This window comes from Cryptomeria japonica, chromosome 4 (assembly GCF_030272615.1).
Source record: "Cryptomeria japonica chromosome 4, Sugi_1.0, whole genome shotgun sequence".
Lineage (NCBI taxonomy): Eukaryota > Viridiplantae > Streptophyta > Pinopsida > Cupressales > Cupressaceae > Cryptomeria > Cryptomeria japonica.
In genome coordinates this window covers 486,945,888-486,954,037 of record NC_081408.1, presented here as the reverse complement: position 1 = coordinate 486,954,037, position 8,150 = coordinate 486,945,888, and the positions used below count along the sequence as shown (strand labels likewise).

The 8,150-nt window shown below is 34.6% G+C and overlaps 1 long non-coding RNA gene across 6 annotated transcripts; it reads right to left on the bottom strand.

The window, feature by feature from the left end:
- Window positions 1-3,090: 3,090 nt before the first annotated feature.
- LOC131060399 (uncharacterized) lies at window positions 3,091-7,724 on the bottom strand. 6 transcript variants are annotated; one of them, XR_009372344.1, is made up of 7 exons: window positions 4,657-7,724; window positions 4,478-4,540; window positions 4,293-4,370; window positions 4,090-4,161; window positions 3,589-3,981; window positions 3,383-3,496; window positions 3,091-3,267 (listed from the first exon to the last, which is right to left on the bottom strand). It is a non-coding gene; the product is annotated as an uncharacterized LOC131060399 (long non-coding RNA). The 6 variants fall into 6 exon arrangements; XR_009110356.2 differs by having other exon boundaries at window positions 3,589-3,656; window positions 3,919-3,981; window positions 4,293-7,724; XR_009110354.2 differs by having other exon boundaries at window positions 3,589-3,650; window positions 3,919-3,981; window positions 4,293-7,724.
- Window positions 7,725-8,150: the final 426 nt, after the last annotated feature.

The window sequence follows — 8,150 nt, the reverse complement described above, 5'->3', positions numbered from 1 at the left end:
GGTATTGAGTACCCAATAGGGTCTATTGTCATGACAGGAACATGTCTTAGGAAATACCCTATCAAGAATTTTGATGTTTGGTTGTTCAAAAACTTTGAAACACACAAACATATTCTTCATTTCTATAACCTTGTTGTTGCAACAAATATTCATTTGATGAAGTATCGTGGTAGACCTCATAACAAGATCTTATGGAAAGTTTGTGAATCTGACCATAAGCCAATACTTGACACAATACAGGTTAGAGTCGATCTTGAAGGCTCACTTGATTGATTCTACAGTTCAAAGTAGAATGATTTTGAGAATTTTGTATATATCATCGATGGATTATTCTATATTAATTTTTTATATATATAAATGCCCATGAGATGATTTGTACATGTTTAGGGGCATAATTTTGTATATTTAAATGGCAATGAGCTAATTTGTACATATTTAGATGCCAAATTTTGTATATTAAAATGGCGAGGAGTTGAATCACACATATTGTAATGCCCAATTTTGTATAAAAGCCCATGAGATGATTTGTAAGGAATTTTTTGTATACTCAAATAGCCAAGAGTTGATTTGATCATACTCAGAGGCAAATTTTTGAATAATATGTGACTATTTTGTATGTCTATGTTTTGTGAGTATGTTTTGAGTTTATGTGATGTGATAAGGTCAATCATGACCATTATTGATAAGGCCAATCATGAGTATTCTTGATTATTGTATAATCGTGGATAATTATTTGAGTTATTATTAGGTCATGGGAGTCATAGATTGAGTCTAGATACAATTTGAGCAAAAATTGTCATTATTGTCAAAAAAGTTGTCAAGCAACTTTTAGACCGTGCTGGTTGGGTATGACTCTCGACGTTCTAGAACTTTGGGATGCCACAGAGGAGAATTCCTAGTGTAAACGTGTCTACCCAAACATGCTCATGACGTCGGTTTGTGCACAGGATGAACCGAATCAATTCTAGCCTGTCTTGCAACTTTGCATTGCATGCAACTAACGATTTTTGGAGCAGGCGGAAAAATGCTCCTAATTAAAAATGGCTCCTAGTCATCAGAAACCAAGATATTCTATTGTAGAGGAGCCTCACGTGACCCCACAGGTTCAAACAGATCGATCATATGTTTCCTGGATTGGAAGAAACAGTCTGTCAAAGTTTGACAATTTTTTGGACTCGGGCCACTTGAGAGATCACGCCAATAGGGTATGACTCTCGACATTCCAGCACATTGGGATGCATGAGAGGAGTATGCCTAACATAAAACTACCCACCCGGATGCGCTCATGATGTTGGTTTGTGCACACGACGAACCAAATCAATTCTAGCCTATCTTTCAACTTTGCATTGCATGCAACTGACGATTTTTGCAGCAAGCGAAAAATGCTACCAATTGAAAATGGCTTCGAGTCATCAGAAACTGAGATAGGCCATTATAGAGGAGTCTCACGTGACCCAACAATTTCAAACGGATTGATCTTATGTGTTCTAGATTGGAAGAATAGTCCATCAAAGTTTGATAATTTTTTGGACTCAAGGCACTTGAGATATCACGTTGATAGGGTGTGACTCGATGTTCTAACACTTTCGGATGCACGAGAGGAGAATTTCTAGTGTAAACTTGCCCACCTGAACGCGCTCATAACGTCGGTTTTTGCACACGACGAACAAAATCAATTCTAGCCTATCTTGCAATTTTGCATTGCATGCAACTAACGGTTTTTGCAACAGGCAAAAAAATGCTACCAATTAAAAATGCCTCTAATTCATAAAAAATTGAAATAAGCCATTGTACAGGAGTCTCACGCGACCCCACGGGTTCAAACGGATTGATCATATGTGTCTTAGATTGGAAGAAATAGTCCGTCAAAGTTTGACAATTTTTTGGACTCAGGGCATTTGAGAGATCGCATCGGTAGGGTATGACTCTCAATGTTTCTGATGCTTTGGGATGCATGAGAGGAGCATGCCTAACATAAACTTGCCCACCCAAACATGCTCGTGACGTCGGTTTGTGCACACAATGAACCAAATCAATTCTAACCTATCTTGCAACTTTGCATTGCATGCAACTAACGGTTTTTGCAGCAGGCGAAAAAATGCTACCAATTGAAAATGGCTCTGAGTCGTCGGAAACCGAGATAGGCCATTGTAGAGGAGCCTCACGCAAAACCACAAGTTCAAATAGGTCGATCATATGTGTCCTGGATTGGAAAAAATAATCCATCAAAGTTTGACAAGTTTTTGAACTCAGGGCACTTGAGAGATCGCGTCGGTAGGGTATGAATCTCAACGTTCTAACACTCTGGGGTGCACGAGAAGAGCATGCCTAGCGTAAAATTGCCCACCCAAATGCGCTCGTGACGTCAGTTTGTGCACGCAATGAACCGAATCAGTTCTAGCCTATCTTGCAACTTTGACAACTTTGACAACAACTGAGCAATGTTGGCAACAAGTGAGCAACTTTGACAACAACTGAGCAACTTTTACACCTTTTATCCAAATGAAGCCAAAATTTCACAACTTTGACAAGTTTGACAACTTTCATGATAATTGAGCAACTTTTACATCTTTGATCCAAATGACCCCAAACACGAGAACTAAAATTTGACCATTGCGAGCATGAGGGTGCTCTCGCACCACACACATATTGTTTTTTATATTCATATTGTTGATTTTTGTTGTTTATATTCATATTATTGATTACATAGGCAAATATTCATTTAATTTTATAAAAGGGCAGCCACCAAATACAACGAATACACAATAATGAACTGAATACAAGGAGTTTTGTAGAGTTAATTCAACATTTAAAAAAAATTATCAAATCATATTCCATGATTGCAATGTTTTATATCATAGTTTTTTGTTGTTTATATTCATATTGTTGATTACATAGGCAAATGATCAATTAACTTTATAAAAGGGCAGCCACGAAATACAACGAATACACAATAATGAACTCAGTACACATTTATTGGATTGAATATCAACATATATATATATATATATATATATATATATATATATATATATATATATATATATATATATATATATATATCAAAAAAAGGCATGTCTGCCAAGTTAATACAAGTATTACAAAAGTGTGGCATATGACATGTCCAAATCGATATACAATAAAAATGTAGAATATATCTACATGTATTGGTCATTCTATGACCACAACTAACACTATATGATCCTAAACTTGTGGTGGATCATCAAAATCGAGCTTCTTTGATGCAGTACACGGCTCTGTAGATGGCTGCAAAACCACAATTCAAAAACCAAGTTAGAATTCTTTTGTAGAAAATAGTTCACAATTAACAACATAACTATGTATTTTATTATTATTTTTTTACAATTGAAATGTAGATTACCTCATTGACTGATCTTAGATCTAATGTCTTCGCTTTCCTCTCCTTGTCAGTCTTAGGAATTTTCTTGAAGACAAACTTAAAAGGATCCACATTATGGTCGAACTGCGAAGGGGGCTATTGTAGATTAAATGTACAATTAATACAATGTACTAACATAAATACATCAAAAACACTTAAAAACTATAATATAGAGAACAATGACGTACCGGTGCCTGAGATGCTTCTCCAATGGATTGAGAATGGCTCACCGTCGATGGAGAAACTATCGCTATTACTTATACAAAAAATGATCAAAAATTAAATACAATTAATATAATGATAAGTATTGTGGGTTAAAAACAATTAATGTAATATATCAAACAAAAGTGTATCGGATCTTGAGATGCTTCTCCAGTGCACGGAGGAGGGCTTGTCATTAATGAAGCAGGTATGGATATTTCTTGTATGAAAAAATTATAAGATTATAATTTATCACAAGTTCACATTTACACGTGCATATAATCATGATATCAAGAAAATAAAGTAGAGATACATACCTCTGCCCTCTCTCGATCCATGAGCGAATCAGGTGCATTCAACAAATCCACATAGCTCAATGGCTGATGTACATGTAAAATAGAAAAAAAACACTAATCAATCTACAAATCCCAACTAAGACAATTTCAACATTTTCAAACAATTGTACAACTAAAAATGTGTTCAATTACTTTCTTCCCACATTTTGGCATCTTCGAGGAATTCTTTTGCTTAGGACGAGGCCTAGACACGAAGGGGGTACCCTAAAAAAATAAAATTAACATGAGATATTAGTAAATATAATATATTAATCATAATTTTAAAAATTTAAAATGAAATGACTTGCATATTCCATCAAAACAATATATAAAAAAGGGTGTACAAAATATGATACCGTATAGCCTTGTAAGCCAAAATCGATCGCTGAGAGCATGATGTCATTAATCTAGGACATTTGGTCCCTTGTCAACACCTACAAACCAAAAATTGGACCAAGCATTAATGATAGTTAGTATATCTTGTTTTTTTTTTTGAATTCAAAGTGTATTATTCTATTTTAACATGTTACAAAATTTATACCTCAGGCGTCGAAGTTGTAGCTATAGTAACTGCGTGAGTAGTATGGGATACCGTTGCTGCATCCTAAAATGCATATTATTTGTATTAATTTAAATCGATGTATAAATGAAAATTCATTTATGTAATTACAAATTTAAAGTGACTGATTGATAAAATGCTATGAATTCAAATCAACTCACTTGTGTTTGCGGCTGATGGCCAAACAACATGTCCATCGACTCCTTTATCAGCGCCACATCCTTAGTCATGCGGGTCTGACATCTACTCTTAAAAATCGTGCACGAATGAGATGTGGATCCATCTACAACAGCCTCATCATCTGTCCCTATGCATTTCCCCGAGCACCTGACACACACATGTTGAATGGGCTCTTTGTCGCCACCTGGAGAAACCAATGGCTCATCATCCAGCACAAGAGGGTGTGTTAACTGTGTCCCATGCTAGATGATGGCACCAGTAAATGTTGTGGCTGTCTGAAGAGTATATAGCTGCATCGACTCTTTCAACTCTACTGGGACAACCTAATGCACCTTCGGTTTGGGTGCTAGGGGGTGACGACTCTCCGGGGCTAATCACCTACGGGCTCCAGCTCTAGCTTGGGCAGAGCCACAACCTTTACCATGGAACTCTATCATGTCAAAATAGTTTGGCCGCACATTGAGGACAAACTCATAGTATAATTTTCTCAAAAATACAATGGCACCTCATAATTATTACAAGGTGGATCATCAAAGACCATCCACCACCTCTACCAAAAAAGTTTCTTCATCTGCACATTGGTACACCAATGTATGGGAAACCTCTTTGCATTAAGAGGTAATGATTGACCAATTTTAGGATCAACAAAAATGGCACATATTTGTTGTTTACTAATATTTTTGTTTTTCACTCTCTCGTATGATAACCCACTAGCATAGTATTAACGACACATATCCCTAAAGTTTCCCCATTTTGTAATTTGTGTGGAAACGATTGTGGCACCACTAGCTAATGTCTCTAGGCTAGTGGCGAGGGATTTATGATGCTCAAGCTTAGATGTTTTCAATTTATTAATCAATCTATTTATTTTAGACATGTTTTGCCCTAACTGATTAATCAATTGCTCCTGTGTTTTAGGTGTACGGTCAAAAGGAGGAACTAGAGATGTACCTTGTGGGTTTTGTTCGGGGTTTTCAGGAGGTGCATCTTGTTGTTGTTGTTGTGGATTATCAGAATTTGGTTTTTGAAACAAAAAATAAAAAACCTAATCAAAATAAACAAAATTAAATACAAAACGTAAAAAAAATTAAATAAATGAGAAAGAAAGACAAAAATAAAGCAAAACTAACCTTGATCCATAATGTTTGGTGGAGAAATGTGGAAGCCCGTTCGCGGTTTCGTGGAGAAAATAGAGGAAAAAACACCACGGTCATAGGGAAAATAAGACCCAATCATTTTTTTAAAACTTTTTTTGACAGGTACCGTGCACGCAGTTTTTAGGACTTAAAACCGTGTAAGCACTCACTTTTCTAAAAAACACCACGTACGCGCTCACTTTCTTAAAAAACTCCACGTACGCACTCACTTTCCTAAAAACACCGCATACACAGTATCTTTCTTTAGGCTCAGGAACAATGAACCTAAGCACGTACGCGGTGATTTCAAATTTTAATATCACGTATGCGCTGCTTGTTTTTCCATGTTTTTTTTAGGTGGTGTCCACTTTTTCTTACCACCATCTTTGTGCACATACCCGTATCTAATCCTCTTGTTACTACCATGTTTCTATATTCAACATGAATTATGATTTAGATTTGTTATTGTTCCCTTTCGAAAAGCTTAATATTAATCATTTGTATTTTAAGGAACACCACCAAGTTCCCTTATGTCTATCTAACTCTTTTCATACAAAGGTTTGATTAAGTATTATCCATAAGTAAAAGTTTCTTCCTAGTTAACTCTGGCTCTGTGAGCTTTAGAACTGATATAATTTTTTGAAATAATCATCTAACAGTAGAATTAATTTTAGAGATGCTACTAGTGTTATGTTTCACTCTTGGCCCTTCTGTGGATTTGACTTACATGTCTTAGTCATCTTCCATGAACTTCATTTATTTTCTGAGTTATATTCTCATATGAGGTTTCTATTTTAATCTTCTCATAAATCATTGTAGAAAATATTAAAAATATAAGTAACCCCTAGATTAGGAAAGGTAAAATGGCTTAAGAGCCACCAACTTCCCATGTAATCTTTAATTTTGAATGAAAATCATGCATGACATGTCTCCGTTGTCATTACAATATCTTAATGTATTTTAGATTATATTTGAAATGTTAATTGCATTACGGGTGTTGTTGATCTGCTCTTTCCCATTTTCCTTTCCTAAGCTAGGGTTTATTTTCAATCACATGCTAGTGAAGATTAATCACGATTGGATAATTAGCCTCACAACCATAGTATTTCTCAGATTTGGATTATACTGATACAGATTGAATAAGGAAAAGGAATTATTCATAATACAATTTTTTCCTGGATATGTTTATCCTCAAATCTGAGTAGTTTTATTCTGTTTTTTCCTTATCAGCTAAGCTCAATTTCTAGGCTATAATAATCCACTCTCATATATATATATTGTAGCATAACCCTGCTGTTGGATAATTTTCCATTCATAGTTTCTTGATTTAACTAAACCCTATGGATCTTTCCATTTCATTGAAGAACTAATTTCTGCCATACTGAAATTACACAATCCCTACTGTAATACACAACTATATTGTAAATATAAAACCATACTATATATACATAGCTATACAGTAAACCCACAGCCAAATATTTTCTTATTATTTACATAAGCTACAACCATTCTGTAATTTTCCTTATGCATTTTCTCTATGTTCATCTCTTCTTAATACAGACTCAGTAAGAAAGAAAAAATGTATACACAAAGCTTACTAGTTTTATAAAATTAACATGACCTGGATAATGAAGAGAGAGAGGTCACTGGTTATGGCTTCCTTGCATAGTTCTTCAGCTCTGTGAACTCTTAAAGCTTCCACAAGGAGTGCTATTTTCTTTTCAGAATAGTTGTCGCTATGTTCAAAGAGAGAATGCAATAATATTCTAAGCTCCTATCTTTTTTTTTTTTTTTTAATCGAACCTCCAAGTAAGTTTTTAATATTTTGTATCCCTCTTCCAAAATAATGCCCATATATCCATGATAAGAGAAGGTTCTTCCAGTTTCACCTAATTCTTTGCATTCACCTGAATTTCCTTTCACTTCTCACGCCAAAAAATACCTTTCTCTTTACTAGACGACCAAGATAAAAATGGTCATGCCAAAAAAAATATTATTGCTTTTTAATCCTCCAAAAAAATCAGCTCTTAAAATTTGGGCTTTATTTCTTATTATTTTTTAATGCATTTTGATTCACATAAAAGACATGTAGTTGGTACTGCTTTGCCACTACGGTGGTCTCATTTTCCATGATATTCACCTTCTTTATGCCCAATAACGCTAAAATTATTTCTATTTCATTTACTTTTCAATTATATTCTACCATTCGATAAATGGCTTTATGTCATTGTCTTCACAATAATATCTTAATAAATTAAAATGAGATAAGCTTTCAAAATAAGCTTTTATTCATATTAATAAAAATATAAATATTCGAAGTTAAGGATAAATTAAATTAG